Source organism: Pongo pygmaeus, chromosome 19 (assembly GCF_028885625.2).
Source record: "Pongo pygmaeus isolate AG05252 chromosome 19, NHGRI_mPonPyg2-v2.0_pri, whole genome shotgun sequence".
NCBI classification, from domain to species: Eukaryota; Metazoa; Chordata; class Mammalia; order Primates; family Hominidae; genus Pongo; species Pongo pygmaeus.
In genome coordinates, this window is record NC_072392.2 from 88,265,141 (window position 1) to 88,281,759 (window position 16,619).

The 16,619-nt window shown below is 37.5% G+C and overlaps 1 protein-coding gene across 1 annotated transcript in view; it reads left to right on the forward strand.

Moving 5' to 3' along the window:
• The first annotated feature begins 445 nt into the window (after positions 1 to 445).
• Positions 446 to 16,619, forward strand: part of KCNJ16 (potassium inwardly rectifying channel subfamily J member 16) — a 59,706-nt gene continuing 43,532 nt past the window's right edge. Inside the window, exon 1 of the mRNA XM_054459526.2 lies at positions 446 to 497. The gene's annotated coding sequence lies outside the window, so the exon portion shown is untranslated. The remainder of the gene's footprint in view (positions 498 to 16,619) is intronic.

Here is a 16,619-nt window from a genome sequence, read left to right on the forward strand (position 1 = left end):
GCTAAGATGTAGACAAAGAGTTCTGATGAAAAGGATTTATTTGTACTATTCCAACAGAGTCTGAAAACTAGCATGAGCATTTCCATAGGTCGTCTCTCAACAATCCTGTTTGTAAATATTTGAGTCACTTACTGGCATTGTTGAGCATAGTTCTGGCCCAGTAAATCTTCCTCCTTCGTATCCCTGATCAAGTAAAAACTTAGGCGGGATGTAATATACTTGGGTGACCTTCACACTGTACCTCCTCCAGAGGTACAGAGGTGGTGAGGTAATCGCTGCCACAGCTGACTGGTTATGGCTTGCTTGATAAGATGCCAGGGGCTACCTATGTAGATTCCCAGGGAGGAACTGTAGGAACAAACCGGTGTCAATGGTTAACCCAGGTTCTTGGTGTCTGGAGCTTTTCTTTCCTTTATTATTAACTAAAGAGCATTCTCTACCATTGCCCAGCTGAGAGCACCTAGCTCATAGATTCTCTGTGGGGAGAGTGAATAAAGGTAAGTGCTATTATTGCTATGGATACAATGTCACTCAGCCTATGTTTTGCTCTTGCTGGCATCTGTGTTTGGGGAGCAGCAACACTGTTTCCAGCAAATGTAAATATTAATGATCAATTAAATGCAATTAAGATAATTTAATTTTTTATCCAAGTGCTTTAAGTAGGAATCAAACAGTGTGTCATATTCCTTAAGTTATTTTGAAGCTTTGGTCAAAAGTAGTCTCACATTGGTGTTTACAGAGTCTGTTAAACAGCCCTTGCCTGCTATTATATTCGTAAATTTCTAAAAGTGGCTTTATTATATTCATACCATATGGAGTATTCTGCAATGTCTTTCAAAACCAGATTTTTGCATCCTGTATGACTTACCAACATATAATTGCAAATATTGAAAAATATGCATTTTATACCCCCTCCCTTAAAAAGCTCAGAGAAAATATACATTAACTTTTTTTAGAGTTGTGTATAATCATTGAAAGGAAATAAAAGATCTATTTTCTCTAGATTTATTTTAGCACAAATTGAAAGTGAAGAATTTTCTCCTTTTGTTTTCACCTTAATCCCTCTAAAGCTTTTTTTTTCTTATCATTTAAAATCTTAAAATTTTGTTTTGAGTATTTATTCAGAAAAGTGTGAGCTTGTAAAACTTTGCTCTCTGGATGCCATGAATTCTCTAACATATATAATTGAACGATTTTCCTTGTTGGTATATTTAGATAGTAAACAATAACAAGATGAATTTTGATCATGCATATTATATGGACTGAATGGTCTTTAGAAAAAGAGTACTGGAGTATTTCTGCTAAATATTACTCTTATGGCTAGTGAGAGCCAGATCCTTAAGAAGAAAAAAAATGTATGAATGCACCTTTGTTACTTTAGTATGGGAAATGTAGACTAGCCACTCTTTATGTCAGATTTTAACCAATAAAGGAACATGAAGTACCCAGACCACAGCTGTTTTACAGAATACATTTAAGGAATTCCTGAAATTCAGCCAAAAAGAATTTAAAAGTGAACAAGGTCCAGAGTTCAATTCAAATCAAAAGAGAGAGAGAAAGAGAAAGAGAGCCTGAGTAACTAAGACATGTAATCCTGCTTGTTTATTTTTAGAACATGATAATTGTGATAAATCTAAGATTATTAGTCTCATACACAACAAGACTGACAACCTTTGAAACTGGAAGAAAAGACTGCATTGGGAGGGGAATTCAATATTCTACTTTAATGCATTTTTCTCAACAAGAATTTCAACATGGGAGAGAACAAGAGTCTTCAAGGATATTGAAAAATACATGTTTCTTCTATTATATAGGTTAGTGGTGAGTACAAGTTAAGACCTGGATATAAATTAATTGAAAATTAGAAATGGAAAAAAAGTATAGTTTGAGGCAAAATATATAAAGGGCATTGAAAGTAAATATTTGGCACCAAAACAATACAGGTATTTTCTTTGTTAAATTAGTAAAACCTACCACTTGTCCTCATACAAGAACTTGAGTTCCAGCATAAGAAGATCATTGGAAGCCATCTTCAAAGCTACCTCCCACCATTTTCCATCTATAAATGGAACTGTCAAAGAAGTCTTCACTAAGGGGGTGATATTTAGCCAAAGACCTGGAGGTGGCAAGGAAGTGAGCAACGTAGAATCCTTGGAGAAGAGCAGTTCAGGCAGATGGAACAGCCCTAAGGCTGAGGTGTGCCTGCCGAGTTAACAAAACAGCAAAGAGGCCAGTGTGGCTGAAGCAAAATTGCAGGAGTGGAAGTAGCAAGGAACACATGAGGTCCTGAAGATGTGCCATAATGTTTACCAAGACAGATATGGTTCTGCAAGCTACAAGTGTCAGTGAAAGTTTTTGAGATGTTAGAAAAGACCATGGGAAGTGTAGATTTAGATAAGTGGAGAGACAGTGAGCAGTATTGTGGATGACAGGCTGATGATACAAGTGAACAAAATATAGATGTGAGAATGAGCAGAATTAGCATAAGCATGAGAGCAAATGAAGTTAGGCTCCTCCAGTGTACCCAATGGAGTAAATAAAAAGGTTTCTGAACACCAAGGCTGTGCTGAGGCTAAGAACATGCTCACCAACATGAAACTTGTAAGGGAAACACAAATCTCAACACAGAAGCCAGGCCCTCTGTAGCTCAAACCAGATGTTGTCAAGAGACAGGCAACTAAGAAATCTAAGTAAAAGTAGATTTCGTGGACCGTAAACAGAATTAGAAGTCTTTCTCCAAATGCCTCTTTCCTGGTTAGGTTGTGTTTATTTTCTTGTTTTTTTTTTGTTGTTGTTTGTTTTTTCTTGCATTTTAGTGAGTCCATCCATCAGCTTTGGCATCTCCAAATGGTCCCTTTGCTGGAAACCATGGTAATAAGGGCTCATCTTCTTAGATGTCTATGGGAAATGAAAGTAAACTCAAATAGCTGGTTCTTGGTTAAATTTTTCAGGCCCAAGGGCCCAGATTCAGAAAAAAAAAAATTATGGTTTATCTGAAATGCATTGCATGAAGAATGCTTTCCTATACAAAGACAGTTACATTTTGCTTTCTTAGCTGGTTAACCTCTGCAGACTGGGAGGAGGATTATTTTTATCATCATGCTTTAGGGCCTATGGACCCTAGGCTTTGTAGTTATTTCACTCTGTTAAACACAAGAGTGGATGACTTTATTTTTTTGTATAGCTGCTTTTAAATGAAAAAGATAGGATCAGATTTTTTTCCTCACCTTGCTCCAGAAAGTTCTACCCTGAAATCAAGGATTTGGATGCAAAACATAACATTCTAATAGAGGCTTCTCACTATTAAATGCAACTTTTCCCAGTTGCCATGGCTCCACATTCTCCCCCTCCTAAAACTAGATCTGAAACTGCTGACAGGTGTATAAGAAAACTTTAAAAAGTCAATCATCTGGGGAAGAAACAGTCCCAAATTAGATTTATCCAACAACTCTGCATTAAAAAAGGTGAGTTTTACCTTAACATGTTCCAAAAAGATCACCTCCATTACTAATTTTATTTTCCTTATATGAAAATATCTTTAAAGACTCCAAATGGTTACATGGCTTCAGATTGTATTTTGTAAGATTTGCTCTCCTTTTAACTGAGAAACAAATATTCAGTTTTTTTTTTTTTTTTGAGAAAAATGTGTGTTCTAGCAAACATGACCAAAAACTCTCTTGTTTTGGTAAATTTTAATTTTTTGTTGTATCCCATTTTAAATCAGAGACATATTCTCATGCAACCAATAAACATTTATTAAGTACCACTGTACTGGACAGTCTGGGGACAAAGATAACAAAGACCTGGTCCCTGCCCCCAGCCTGGCAGAAAAAGGCACGTCTGTAAATAATTAAGAGCCATGCAATGGTCCAGCACCATCATAACATAAGGTACAATTAGCACACCAACCAACTGAACTTTTTTCCAGGAAGGCAAGAGGGATGATAGCCAAGTTTGAGGCAGGTTAATATTGTCCTGGGTGTGCTTGTGGAATTAAGAACTTTTAGACACTGAAATATCATTTTCACTATGAACTCTATTACAAGATTTTCCACTGTCAGAAACTCACTCTTAAGAGAACACAGACAGTTCTCTTAAAATGGTCTTTTTTTCTACTGATGTTTGGTTATTAGTCAAGGATCTCTAGAGAAGCAGAAGAAACAGGATACAGGAGAGCGAGAGGGAGAAAAACACAGAGAGATCTTTAGGAATTGGCTCAAGCGATTATGGTGGCTGGCAAGTATGAAATCTGTAGGGTGGGCTGGTAGAAATTCTAGTAAGAGTTGACATTGCAGTATTGAGTTCAAATCTGCAGAGTATGCCAGAATAGGAAACTTGGACGGAATTTGTATGTTACACTTTTGAAGCAGGACTCCTTTCCCAGGAAATCTTGGTTTTTGCTCTTAAGGGTTGCAACTGATTAGATAAGGCCCATCTACATTATGGAGGATAATAATCTGCTTTTCTCAAAGTCTACAGATGAGAAATGTTCCTCACATCTAATATGTATCTTCCTAGCAATATCTAGACGGGTGTTTGATCAAACAACTGGGTACCATAGCCTAGCCAAGTTGACACATAAAATTAAACATCACAATAACAGAATCCAGCTTCACCCTGATTGTCTTTTGCCATCCAGTTATTAGATATTATATGTTTCAAGCTTCCATTTCTATAAAAGAAATTAAGAATCATACTTTAGTAATCATATAAATATTAAATTTCATTAAATGGATCTGCCTAAAAATACCATCATTTGCATATAGAAGCATCCATTAATTTAGTACAGCATTTTTATTTTATTATTTATTTTTATTTTTTTATATGGAATCTCACTCTATTGCCTAGGCTAAAGGGCAGTGGCATGATCTCGGCTCACTGCAACCTCTGCCTCCCAGGTTCAAGCAATTCTCTTGCCTCAGCTTCCCAAGTAGCTGGGATTACAGGCACCCACCACCACGCCTGGCTATTTTTTGTATTTTTAGTAGAGATGGGGTTTCACCATGTTGGCCAGGCTGGTCTCGAACTCCTAGCCTCAAGTAATCCACCCACTTCGGCCTCCCAAAGTGCTGGGATTACAGGCGTGAGCAACCACATCTGGCAATACAGCATTTTTAATGCTATAGCTTTTTTGTAATGCAACTTGGTTAAAGAGAAAAAGATTTTTTTTAATTGAGGTAAAGAGTAAGTTATTGCTGAGACACTGACAGTGACAGTCCAACCTTCTAATGACACTGCTTCCTCTTCCATTAAAATCACTATCCATATCATATATTTTGGCTGTTATATAATTTCCTCCATGTTTTCATGTAGTTCATATGTATGAGTACTATACGTAACTGTGTTTACAGTAGTAGCAACATACCAAGATCTCTGAGAAACCGTGAGATTAACATCGTACACCTTTTAGAAGTATTAATTTCACTCAACAATTTGGATGGGGAGTAAAAGAACTGAGTAATTTTACTGATAAACACTTTAAAATTACTCTCATAATGCAGGTATGAATATATATCCAACCATAAACATATATTTATATTTAAGACTAAAAGGAAAACTATCGTAAGACTGTGGAATATTTTGAGCTTGGGCCCAGTCATTTGTCTTATATCCTCAAATACCCCCAGACTTGGGGTAGTAATAGGGGTAATGTACTCATTTATCTTCTGCTTTGTAAGGTTTATTTTTTTTAATGGAAAATTTTGAGAAGTACTATTAAAGGATGAATTTTGTGAGGGAAAATTCCTGGGTTTGGTTACTACTTGATTAGTTAGTTGGCTCTGCCCCAGAAAAATATCTACTAACCCACAAACTTGGCCAGTCTTTTCACAACTATGCGCTCTCCTCATCTCATGTGAGGCTAAGCCAAACAATGGGTAATTCAGGACATTCTGTCTCTACTTTGGGAAAATAATCTAAAGTAAGCTCACAAAACAAGGTACCTGGCCTAATGGCTGTACCTCAAAATTGTTCACTAGATCTCTGATTCAAGGTTTTCCTATACTGAAGACAGCACAGGGGGTCTGCTAAACTAGGGCTTAATAGCTCTCACCAGTCAGCAAGTGCAAGACACAATTAGCCATATCTGATGAATGAATTCGGTTCTTAGCTGACCTGTTAGTGTTCTTCTAATATGTTATTGAGTTCTATTTATTTTTGTATTGAGAAAGTAAAATCCTTCCCAGACTTGCAACCAAAATTTGGGAAGTTTCCAGAATATTATAGATGATGAGTTATGCACCAAGACTGTCATATCAAGAACACTCTTTATTTTGTAACTTGCCTTTCATTTGGATCAGAATTGAGCCAATTTGTGGGTGGTTCGATCTCATGCCCAAGGAGAACGTGGAGTGGCTAATTTGAACAAATTATCTAAGACTTATGATTTACACACATTTAAATTTAGGCTTTATGGGAATAGGAGGTGGTTTCATTTCCTCATGACTAAAATTTTATTTAACTGTATTAGATAACAATATTGAGCTGAAGATAAGATTAGGCCATTTGCACTTGGAGGTTAAAAGCTAAAGAAACATTCAGAGAGAAAAAACTGAACAAAGCAAATCACAAACAGAACCAAACAAAATCAAACAGAAGCAAAATTCACTTTCCACATGCAGGAATCAAGTACAATAGAAATCCAGGGCAATGTTTTTATGCATTATATTTCTGTAGACAGAATATTGTTTGCGTGTCTCTGCACTATTGTGTTAGCTCATCTCTGTTTTTGCTGTTGTAAACAGTGGGCACTGTTTCTTGAGTTGTGTATGGAATTTGGTTGTGCTCTGTTAGGGCAGCTTGTGCAACAGAAGCACAGGAGTACAGAGTGAGCAGAGTTAACAGGTGAGAAGGAGAAGTCCAAAATTGTGTCCTTGAGACGTTAGTTGTTAAGAGTCACCATGCTCTGTGTGTGTATGTGTGTTTAAAATAAGTGTCTGTATTAATTATTCACAAAGTAATACCATGATAATTGCTATGCCATTAATACAACATTGTGGACCTGGTTATTTTAGACATCAAAATAATAGCATTCAGTGGCCATGCTGCCACTCAGTAAACAGAAGGTTGTTGTCTTTTACACTTTGGCTTCGTGAATTGAACAAATGTTCTTTCCTTTCTTCTAGGTAGATGTGCAGTGACTCGTTCTGTTGGTCACTAGGCATGTAAAGATCAGCTCCCTGACACTGGGAAAGTCAAAGTCTAGCAAAGGAGGACACTGACAGAAAAAACAACTGTGCCTGGGAGATCAAGGGAAGCTTTACTGTGGAAGTAATACAGTATTTAGGTTTTAGCTAGAAGGAAGAAAATTGTCAGCCTAATTATAAAGAGCCTAACAGATTTGGGGAAATGTGAGAAGTTCAGTGTTCAGAGTGCAGGGTTTTCGGTGTGAAGATTGCAAAGCAGAGTGGCAGGGGGGAAATAGAATACAGAAGTGAGTATGACCTAGAGAGTAACTTAGATGGGAGAATGTTTTTAGTGTCCATTCCTAGGCCCCCAAATCATTTGAAACTATAGTTCTAATACTGAACTCTTTCCCAGTTACCTGGGACTGATTCTAGAGAGAGGAGAATTTAATTGAACATGTGGAGAGCAGAGAAGAGATAGAAGAAGCTAATTAGTGTTTTCCCACTTATCAAAGTGCCTTGGTTCAGAGGTAAGGTAGGTATTTCCAAGAAATGGAACTACAACTAACACCAAAAACATGATAATTGCTTGTCGAGGCTCTCCCCTCTTTTGAAGTTGCCCATTCCCTGTGCTTTATACATTGGTATTAACTTGCGGCCACTATCTTTAAGGAGTAGGTGGCCAGAACATCTTTTCACGCCTGGACGGAGTGCTTAAGATGGTAGTAGAAATTCACCTACAAAGATTCAGTTCTTCTGCATACTAGGGGATAAGTAAGATAGACTAAAAGAGGCATTTGTGGATCAGTAGAAAGAACACTGGGCCCAAAGTCAGGAGCTGCTGTCTTCCTATTATTATACATTTATTATTATTCGAAAGTAAGTAATTCTCCACCATCAGTTTCTTCATCTACAAAATAAAAATATTTCCCTCATTCATTTATACGTTCCCTCAACAAATAGTTAATAGGTTTGAACAGTCAAGGTTTGATTAGAGAAGCAGAACTACTTGGAGAATATATTTATCTATTATTGAGATGGAATCTTGCTCTATTGTCCAGGCTACAGTGCAGTGGCATGATCTCAGCTCACCGCAGCCTCCACCTCCCAGGTTCAAGCAATTCTCTTGCTTCAGCTTCTTGAGTAGCTGGGATTATATGTATTATATATATAAAATATGTAAAGAGATATATACTATATGTAGCAGGTGAGAAGGAGAAGTCCAAAATTGTGTGTATATATAACACCTATCTATATGATATATATGTATTAGATATATACTATATAGACAGAGAGTTATGATCAACCTGTATTGTGTGTATGTGTGTATATATGTACATATACACATATGGATGTGTATAGTCATGTGCTGCACAATGAGAATTTGTTCAACGATGGGGTGCATATATGATGGTTGTCTCAAAAGATTTTAAAGCCTTATTTTTACTGTACCTTTTCTATGTTTAGATAACACAAATACTTACCATTGTGTTACAACTGTGTACAGCGTTCAGTACAGTCACATGCTGTACAGGCTTGTAGCTTAGGAGTAATAGGCTATACCATACAGCCTAGGTGTGTAGTAGATTATACCATCTAGGTTTGTGTATATACACACTATGATGTTCAAACAACATCAGAATTGCCTAATGATGCATTTGACAGAATATATCCTCATTGTTAAGTGACATGTGACTGTATATATATCATAAAAATTTGACTTTACACAGTTGGTCACATAGTCTATGTGAGGCTGACATCCCCGTATCTGGCACTGGAGTCTAAAGTTGTAGGGCAGGCAACTGGAAGGACATAGTGGTGTGAAGTGGAGGAAGATAGCATATTGAAACCAGTGAGGATTAGCTACAAGCCACCAGGATGAAATGAAGCCCATGTTGGTGTCCCATGGCTTTTGAGCCTCCAACTTGATAATGGGGGTGGCCAGCAGCACAGTACCCACCCTCTGTAATACAGGAGCCATAGAAACTGAAAGAGGAGACCAGCAGGATGTGTAGGCACAGTGGGCTCACCTGCCAATCCATAATGTGTGCCAGTATATCAGTGACAACCTGCGTGGGTCGCCTGAGCACCTCGTGCCATACAGTGACTTGTTGTGGAAAGAATATGGCTACTGGTTCACTTCCACCTCACATAAGTCATGCAAAATGACTCCTATGGCCTGAAACTATGAAGAGAATGGAATTCTGAGACATGTAGTCTCAGTTAGCTAAATTGGTACAATCCAAATATATCACACCTGACACGTCCATTCAGAACAAAATCAAGTGATAGAGAAATAGTCCCTGCCATTGAAGAGTCCACTAAGTGGTAGGAGACAGTCATAATCCACCTGATGTGTGTTATGATAGAATGGCTTGCTTCTTTCACACACATAAAATGAGATTAATACACACAAACGAGCTTTGGAAGTGTTAAACTTTTAATAATTTTTAAGAGTCTCGTGTTGACTATCTGATGTTTGATCACCTCTATTTTTAAAAGCAAAACACAAAGGAATCCATTCATGGTAGACATTTTAATAAGTTTGGATTCTGTAAGATTCCCTGGTCTTTGCTTCATTTCCTCCGGTAGAGCGGTGGTGCTGAATGGATAGCAACCACGTCCCCTACACTAACCCCAGTCCTTTTGCTCATGGAATTATGCTGATTTTGCTAATCCACCAACCACTTGCCATAGGTGTTTGTCCCGCTTTCATATAGCTTATCTCTCCTTTAAGCTGAGGAAAATGACAGAGATAAGTTAAGAAACACTAGTAAAATTCCTTGATCACTAACAATAATAATAAAATTAGACCCTCAAATGTTTATACCAAACTATATTGTGAAAACTACTTGCTTATTGGCACCATCTTCTATAGATTTTTGTTCTATTTCTTTCTTAGATTGTGTTTGGCCAACGCTTTCATCTTAATCTTCTGCCTCAGTTTATCTTCCTTCAAGGCTACTTAGTTGGGTAGATTTTGTGTATTTCAAAGACTCCATGTTTTCTCTGTATCATGAAGATAGTGTCACAATGACAGGTGAGCTCATATCTTGTTAAAGGGTTTATTTCCACATCTCAATTGTTCTGTCATCAAAATCACAAAAAGAAAGTATTTCTGAATCTTTCGTGGACCATATGCAACTACATGGAGACACAGAATTTTCACCTGCCAATAACAAAGGAACATGTGTCATTTTACAGCAGACGTTACATTTTCCATTGATTTTTTAATTTCACAACACAGGGTTCTAAACCTGTGTCATGCGCCATTCAAAATGCTTTAAAAATATTGATTCAGTCTTCATAACAGACTTTATTTTTACGATAAGGAAACAGAGGCACTGAAAGGTTGTGACGTTCTGAAGTCACACAGCCAGTAAATGACATAGCTAGATTTGAACTAGGTAGTCATGTAGTAAAGGCATGGGCTTTTAACCAGTAGTGTATGTCCTCTAAAGAGCCTCAATTCCCCATAAATTCATATCTGTGTTATTATTGGGGATGCTAAGTTATGTTAACACATTCTTTGGATTACATACTCGCTAGTCAAGACACCTTTGTACATAACTCCAAGTGAAATCCTGAGAAATGCTCAGGCATTGAAATAATAAAGGAGAATGAAACCCTACCACCTCAATTCTGCTCTATGCCTCTGATGATTGATTTTATTGAAGTAGTTTATTTCATACATCAACCGCTAGCTTATTCTTTCTCTATCAAAGCATTTAAGGAATAAAAAAAGCAAACCACAGAGAAGACCTTCACTTTATTCAATGGGCAGAACACTAGATGTTCCAGCATAAGAATTTGTTATTTCCATCAAAATCAATAAACACAAACAGAACTTTACCAACAAAAATCAATAAAGATTTCACTCCATTGAACAAGGATAATACCAAATCTAAGGAAAGTAATGTTTTATTGATGGGGAAAAATGCAACCATTCTTTATGGTCCTAATGACAGATGGAAGTTTGTTGCTTTTATACCAAATATTGAACTGTGACACCATTTATTTGATGGGGAAAATGTCAATAAAATTAGAGCCCAATAGGCCTTGACAGGTTTTTTTAGTTTAAAAAATCTTTACTTAATTAATTCAAGATAATATAAATATTATACAAATATTGATTTGTTAGAAATACTGCTCTTGATATGGAAATACAATGAGAATTTTTGTGAGAAAGTGAAGCAATCTTAACTTTTATTTTTTATTACAATTAGTTAATGAAGAGTAACAATGGTCTGAAGTCATCCACTAAAATATTTTGTTTGCCATTTATTGCATAGTAAATTCTGTATTTCCTTGGTTCAGAACACATATTACTAATGAAGTCAAACGTATATTTTCAGAAAGAGTATCAAACAAAAGCAAGAGGTGAGCACAAGAAAAGTGTATTTTTAAAGGTCAGATATGTTCAGTGTTCTGTGAATAAAAGAAAACTGCACTGCTTAAGACAAAAAGCTGTTAAGATTGTTTACAGATCAAGAAATTATTTTATAAAAATGGTTATTTATTCATCATTTTTTTCAACATCCATGGAAGAATGCCTCTTGAAGAAATAGGATGTTTATTATTTAAGTTGGGAAAAAATTTGGCAGTTTTCCTATCCTAGAAACGATTAGTACATTCATGTCGAGGATGACTGGACTTCTGAAGGTCCTTATAAACTTCGTTTTAGTGTTCGGCATTTCCTTTTACGTAATTGCAGCTTTTAAACTAAAGATCAGATCATACACTGGCATATTTTTGTTATTCTTGTTTTGTGCATTGTTGGTACAATTTCTGATTTGATTCCTGATGAAAATAACAAACAACATTTGTGGTAGCACTTTGGAAGTTAAACAAGCCTTTTACATCAATTGTCACATTTTATTATTTATTTATTTATTTCAAGACAGAGTCTCACTCTGTCACCCAGGCTGGAGTGCAATGGTGCAATCTCGGCTCACTGCAAGCTCCACCTCCCGGGTTCAAGCTATTCTCCTGCCTCAGCTTCCCGAGTAGCTGGGATTACAGGCACCCGCCACCACACCTGGCTACTTTTTGTGTGTGTGTGTGTGTGTGTTTTTAGTAGAGACAGGGTTTCTCCATGTTGGTCAGGCTGGTCTTGAACTCCCAACCTCAGGTGATCCGCCTGCCTCGGCCTCCCAAAGAGCTGGGATTACAGACATTATCTTTAAAACAACTCTGTAAGAGTAGTGAGAGAAGTAATAGTAGAATTCTTATTATGGCAATAGGAATACTAAGACTCAGGTAAATTAAGTGATATATTAGTATAAGACAGATAGGGAAACTCAAATTCCAGGGTTTCAATTCCGGCCTCTGTTTTTCTTTCATTTACCATCCAGCCGTCCTCTTTCCTCTTTTAGTTCTGTCATAGAAAAATCTTAAGGAGGCCAGGCGCGTTAGCTCACACCTAATAATCTCAGCACTTTGGGAGGCCAAGGTGGGCGGATCATTTGAGGTCAAGAATTCGAGATTAGCCTGGCCAACATGGTGAAACCCGTTCTCTACTAAAAATACAAAAATAAAATTAGCCAGTTGTGGTGGCAGGTGCCTGTAATCCCAGCTACTCGGGAGGTTGAGACAGGAGAATCGCTTGAACCCAGGAGGCAGCGGTTGTGGTGAGCCGAGATTGCGCCACTGCACTCCAGCCTGGATGACAGACTGAGACTCTGTCTCCAAATAAATAAATAATAAAATGTGACAATTGATGTAAAAGGCTTAAGTTCCAAAGTGCTACCACAAATGTTTGTTATTTTCATGAGGAATCAAATCAGAAAAGTACCAACAACAAACAAAAAAAGAATAAGAAAAATATGCCAGTGTATGATCTGATCTTTAGTTTAAAAGTTGCGGTTACGTAAAAGGAAATGTCAAACACTAGAACAGGTGAATCGCTTGAACCCGGGAGGCAGAGGTTGCAGTGAAGCCGAGATCATGCCACGCCACTGCACTCCAGAGCAGAGCGACAGAGCAAGACTCTGTCTCAAAAAAAAAAAAAAAAAGTAAAGTAAAAGAAAATGAAAAAATTTGAAGACCAGTGGTCTAGGCCAAGGCACCTTACCACTAAAAAACTTCTGTTTTCTTTTCAAATTGGATCAATGATAGCTGTGATATAGAGCTTTTAGGGCAGCAGTTTCCAATCCTTTTAGCACCAGGGACTGGTTTTGTAGAAGACAATTTTTTTCACGGATGGAGGAGAGAGGGGGTATGAAACTGTTCCATCTCAGATCATCAGGCATTCGTTAGATTCTCATAAGGAGCGCACAACCTAGATCCCTCGGATGTGCAGTTCACAATAGGGTTCATGCTTCTATGAGAATCTGATGCTGCCGCTGATCCGACAGGAGGAGGAGCTCAGATGGTAATGCTGGATGCCTGCTGCGCTGTTCACCTCTTGCTGTGCGGCCCGGTTCCTAACAGGCCATGGACTGGTCCAGGTCCCTGGCCTGGGGGTTGAGGACCCCTGTCTTAGGGATATTGGGGCAATGAAATTGAAACAACCAACTCATAACAGGCACTTTAGAAATGGTAACATTCCCAGGGGATTGAAGCTTGTCACCAGGGTTAATTCCAAATTATTCATTAAATTTTGTCCTCTATGGAAGGAAAAGTAACTTATGGTACACTTTGGCTATATTCAAAATGGTTAGTGGCTGCCATTGAAAAGAAATCAAATAAAGCCAAGTGATTTTTTTTTTTCTAACTAGGAAACTTAGGAAAAAAATTAAGGAGGTGGCATGACCTGTTTATTTATGTGATTCTGACCATTGTACCACAATAGTTTCGCCCAGTGGCCAATTTTAGTCCTATGGCTTGAATGACTTAAAATATGTAGATCTAGTATGGCTTGGTAATATAAAAGTCCTCAGTTTAAAAAGTCAATTCAATTTAAAATTGACTTTTAAAAAGTCAAATTCGATTTTAAAACTTAATGAGAAAAGGTTTTTAGTCTCGTTTCCACCAGAACATACGAAAGTTTTCTTTCTTTTGCTTTTTTCATTTTGTAACCGGCTACTTCGGTCCTACGTTGCTGTATGGAACACAGGAATACGAACAGGCAAATCAAGCCAATTTCATCTTTTGATCCCTATATGTCCTCTTCCTGAACCTATAAATGGTTTCAATTCATACAGTAGTTGTTATGTATCAACTCTGTGCCAGGTACCATGCCGTATGCCTGGGGCCACACTATCCTCATTTATTTCACTCTTTTTCTGAGGACTGTTCTACAGCAGGAATTTTGGGGTCTAAGCCACTTCAGTTGACCCCGTAAGTTTTTATTTTTAAATTAATTTAAGAGTCTTGCATAATTTGAATATGAGTTTTAATTACTAGAAAAGAGGGAAGCAGTATGTTTACTTTTATTTAACTCTCAGCATTTCCAGATTCCTGAAGTTGAAAAACATCATCCAAAGCCATTTAAAATTTTTGTTTGTTTGTTTGTTTGTATGTTTTAATAGTTCCCAAAGGTGGAATTTGTGACTTGAGGGAGGCAGTGAAAAGAACATAATGCCTGCAGTTACTGAAGCATAAAACTACAGGGTTTCCATAGTTGCTGTAGTCTATAACCCAAGGGAACTCTATTAAATAATCTTAACTTGCTTGGAAGGAGGGAAAATATTTAGCTATAAACTAGACTTACAACCGCATGTGACATTTTTTCAAAAGGTTACCACATCTCTGTTTATCAAATTTATATGTACATAAAAAGATTAAAAGTTAGTTACTCCAGTATTTACAGAGAACACACAGCTCTGACTAACTGTGTTGAGAATCTCTAATTATATCACACTCAAGATAAAGGCCGATCCTGCTAACACTTTGTAACCGTGGTAATAACTGCTTCCACCACTGCGGGTCTAAGCTTAAATTATGCACTGCTGCTTTGAAAGAGGGGATCTTGACGGGGAAGCTGGTGTAGTCCACTTCCATCCAGCCTCAGCTGTCTCACTGCACCTCAAGGACACTGTTAAATCATTTGCCCAAGCATTAATTTTTTTAGCCTCCACCCCAGATTTAATCACTTACTTATCTTCCTGCCAAAGTAATTGTGCTGGTAAAACAGGGCAACTGGGATCTAGGCAGAACTGGCTGTTTCTGCTTCTGTCCAAAGGGACAGGGATGGAAAGGCTAATGGTGCTGATTTTGTAATTGAATGGGGGTAATTGTTCTGGGTTTTTTGTTTTTCCCTTTAAAGAAAATTCTACAGGCTTGAAAACTCTAAGATAAGGAGAAAAGCTGACCTAAAAACACTGTCATCTCACAAACCTTTAGCTAGTAGAAAACAGATCACCTTTGTTACATTTTGGCTGGATAACATTGCACACATTATTTGGGTGATTGAGGTCAATGGAAACACTCGGACTTTATTTTCCCAGGTACTTTTCTTTTCTAGCCTGAATTATGAGCCTCATTCTGGCACAGAGTCCTACTTACAGAATGTGTTGCCAATTCATTGGGTGCATTTAGTAAGTTCATATGATAGACATTTAAAAACCCAAAAGTATCATTTTGAATGATCAGGCTCTATAGTTTCTCTTCAGTAATTTTTGATTTATCTACACGGGTTAGCAGGGATACATGAAATAGTGCACAATACCGCTAAACCACTTAGATCACCTGAAAAAGTGTCAACCATTTTGTTCAGCTCAGTTGCCAGAAATGTAACAAAAACATTGTTCACAAGTATTCTTTAGGACATTTGTGGCTATGAAACAAAGATTCAAAATCCTTAGCCTAACTGGTGAATGTTTTCCCAGTTTTGACTCAGCTTGATATTTTGGCCTTCTCTGCCTCCACTTCTATGACTCCAGCCTTCCCACTTTACAAAAATGCCTTGTTTCTTTCTCCCATCTGGAGAATGTAAGTTCTCCCCTACTTGATTTTTATCCATCTAAGCGTATCTTTCAAAGTGATAGCCCAATCTACCCTTTACACAACACCTTTTTAGAAGAATTACACCAATCATGAGTAGGTCCTCCTCAGAACTCACTTATGCTGTCTACTTCCTCTCCTACTCATTTGACCATCATCTGTCACCATTTCCCACTCATTTGACTGTTAACTAAAATAAAATTGAAGTCAAAACACAACTTAAGTGATAAGATAATTTCCTGTTTGTTATATCTTGCCTTCTAAATAGCTTACTAACTTCCTGTGGATTACAATCACGTCTTATACATCATAAATTTGCTAACAACCAGCTACCCTCCTCCAACACAGTGCAGGAGAGGCCTATGGAATAGTACGCATTTACAGGGGTCAAAGAATCAAAATTTAGGCTTAGGAATGATAAATAATGGGATTTTCTCCTTGATAGGATTTGCTGCAAACAAGTAAACATGCAGTATTTGTTTGGGCCTTGCTCCCCTGAAGCTTCTAAGGGAGAATGTCCCCTTTCCACTTTTAGCTTCTGCTAACCCCAGGCATTCCTTCCTTGTAGCAGTGCAATTCATCTTCACATGAATTCTTCTCTGTGTGTGT